Below are 3,501 nucleotides of genomic sequence, written 5' to 3'. Positions count from 1 at the left end.
GATTAAATCATGTGCTAGAGCTTTTTCAGTTTTGCAATCATATAACGAGAATAAAAGTAACATTTATAGAAGTGTTTGTTGTTGTCAACGACGGGTAGCGGGTACTCTAACCCCCTGGCCATCCAACCTACCAAGAGCGGCTCCCAAAATCTGTTCATTTTCAGTGGCACTCATTCCAACCGTTCTTACACCAACCATGGCTAACCGAATCCCTGGTGCCTGCCAACAATCTCATACCATGAAGGAGTGCCTTTTTATTTTAGTTTTATTATGATGATGACACTCCCCCCAACCTTTGCTTACACAAGCCATGGCTAACCGAATCCTTCGGGTGCCGTCCATCAATCACATACCATGGAGGAGTGTCTATTTAGTTTAATTAATTTGGGACTGGGAATCCCATTGCCAGCTCTTTTTGCAGAATTATTGGATAAGCGGATGAAACCACTAGTCCATTGGTGAAAGTTGCCCAACAAGATTGAAAGATAAAACACCACATACTTCCTCATGAGCTATGAAACATTAACACAAATAAGAGATACTAAGTTTTGAATTGTTTAAAGGTAGCACATGAAGTATTTACTTGGAATGGCGAGTAAAATACCATGTAGTAGGTAGGTATGGTGGACACAAATGGCATAGGTTTGGGTTAAGGTTTGGATGCACGAGAAGTATTCCCTCTCAGTACAGGTCTTTGGCTAGCAAGGTTAATTAGCAAGCATAAGAGTCGAGGGAAACAAACTAATATACATGTGATAGAAACAATCATGCATCTTCCTTGTAAGCACAAACAATTTTACTTCAGAATAGTAAGCTATGAGCTAACAAGAAAGACAATGAAACATCTACAGGTATTTCTCTTTTCTATTTAAACCTTAAAGTGTTGTTGCTATTGACCCATGCTAAGTTTGCCAAAACCAAATAGATTTATTCAATGCTCCCAAAGTGATACCAATACTAACAACAAGGTGAATCATATAGTAAAGATTGCAAACTAAAATAAGATGTGCAATATGTAAATGATAAGACTTCTCATTAATATTCCATAACGATAACTCACACCAAGGGATACATAGACAACCAACTAAAGGAGAGATACTTCCAAACGCAACCCATCTTATATGATAACTTCCCTACTCATGATATGACACTACTTGACAATAAAAGTAAAAGGTAGTGATAATATGATACCACGGCACTCCCCCAAGCTTGGAACAAACCAAGGGGATGCCAATACCGATGATGAATTACTCCTTCGGCGATGGTGGTGATGAATTCCTCCCGAGCTTCTTAATAAGCTCCTTCGTCTTCAGTTTCTCAGCTTGATAATTCTGCACTAAGATTCGAAGAGATTCATTGTTATCCGAAGTTGGCGATGATGACCTTGTAACGCGAATCGAGTAGTATTCAATCAATCTTCGGAGACGGCAGTTCTCCTCCTGGAGTATCTCCACTTCTCTTTTCAGAGCCCGATATTGATCACAAAACTCATCGGTAACCCGTAGAACTTCTTCCATCATGGGGAAAGAGTCGAGGCTGAGAGCGGGTGGTAGAGGTCCCTGCAAGTTATGAGAAAAAGAACGTCGAGTGTCAACAGATCCCACCAAGATTTGCTTGCTCCCTCCGGCTTGCTGATCTTGTCTTGATGGCACCTCCTTCTCTTCCTCCGAAAGCCCCTTGCCCTTGTTGTTGGAGGCCATGGTGCTTCTAAACCGAAAACAGATCCTGGCAGAAACAGCTCGAAACAAAACACGTCGAAAACACGATATACGGACCTCCAGGGGTCCGGGAGATTATATAGCAAATATTTTCGCGAAATAAGGAAAATACCAGATCGAACCAGAGTCGGAAAGGAGCGACGGGGCGGCCAAACCATAGGCCGGCGCGGGCCCAGTCGTGCCGCGCGCCGCCCTATGGTGGCACCCCCTCGTGCGTCCTTTCCACTCCGTTTCGAACTCGTAATTTCGCATATTTTCTAAAAACAGCAAAAATATTGTTCGGAAAGTAAATTGCGTACTTTTCATTACCAGTACTGTTACCTATTCAAAGTCGAGTTCTGGCGGACTGTCAATTTGCCCTTTGATGAAATCCTCCGGTGTTTCCACTTGAATAATATCAACATCAACATTATAGGAATCACCTAAGATATAATGCTTGAGTCTTTGTCCATTCACCACTTGCGTAGCATTGCCTTGAAGAGAGCTAATTTTGATTGCTCCTGAACGATACACCTCCTCGACAACATATGGTCCTTCCCATTTCGAGAGTAATTTCCCTGCAAAGAATCTCGAGACGAGACCGATACAATAGGACTTTATCCCCAATATTAAAGTCTCTTTTGATAATCCTCCTATCATGCCATTTTTTAACTTTCTCTTTAAAGAGTTTAGCATTTTCATAAGCTTCACTTCTCCATTCATCTAGGGAACTCAATTGCAACAACCTCTTATCACCGGCAAGTTTAGGATCTTTATTTAATTCTCTAACAGCCCAATAAGCTTTGTGCTCTAGTTCTAAAGGTAAATGACAAGCTTTCCCATAAACCATTTTATAAGGTGACATTCCCATGGGATTTTTATAAGCAGTTCTATAAGCCCAAAGTGCATCCTTCAATTTACTAGCCCAATTCTTTCTAGTTTTATTAACGGTCTTTCCCAAAATAGATTTAATCTCTCTATTTGATAATTCTACTTGACCACTAGTTTGAGGATGATAAGCAGAAGCAATTCTATGATTAATACCATACCTAGCAAGAGTTTTTCTAAAACCTCCATGAATAAAATGAGAACCTCCATCAGTCATAATGTATCTAGGTACTCCAAATCTAGGAAAAATAATATCTAAGAGCATTCTTAAAGAGGTCTCACCATCAGCACTTTTTGTAGGTATAGCCTCCACCCATTTAGTAACATAATCAACAGCAACAAGTATATGAGTGTTACCTTCTGAAGACGGAAAAGGTCCCATGAAGTCAAATCCCCAACAATCAAACGGTTCAATAACAAGAGTATAATTCATAGGCATTTCATTGCGTCTGGAGATATTACCAACCCTTTGGCATTCATCACAAGATAAAATAAACTTTCTCGCATCCTTGAAGAGAGTCGGCCAATAAAAACCTGATTGTAGAACCTTTTGCGCGGTTCTTTCTCCCATGATGTCCTCCATAAGCACTACCATGACATTTACTCAATATCTCCCGTTGTTCATATTCGGGGACACATCTTCGCATAATACCATCCACTCCTTCTTTATATAAGTGTGGGTCATCCCAGAAATAATGCCTCAAATCATAAAAGAATTTCCTCCTTTGCTGAGCTGAAAAGGTTGGAGGCAAATACTTGGAAACAATAAAGTTAGCATAATCAGCATACCAAGGACTGTCTCGCGAGCTCACCTTTATTACAGCCAATTGTTCATTTGGAAAACTATCATTAACAGAACAGGATCATAAGCAATATTTTCCAATCTAGACAAATTATCAAAGAACAGGATTATCAA

Source organism: Lolium perenne, chromosome 4, assembly GCF_019359855.2.
Source record: "Lolium perenne isolate Kyuss_39 chromosome 4, Kyuss_2.0, whole genome shotgun sequence".
Taxonomy (NCBI): Eukaryota; Viridiplantae; Streptophyta; class Magnoliopsida; order Poales; family Poaceae; genus Lolium; species Lolium perenne.
The sequence above is the reverse complement of the archived record's forward strand: the minus strand, read 5'-3'. Positions refer to the sequence as shown.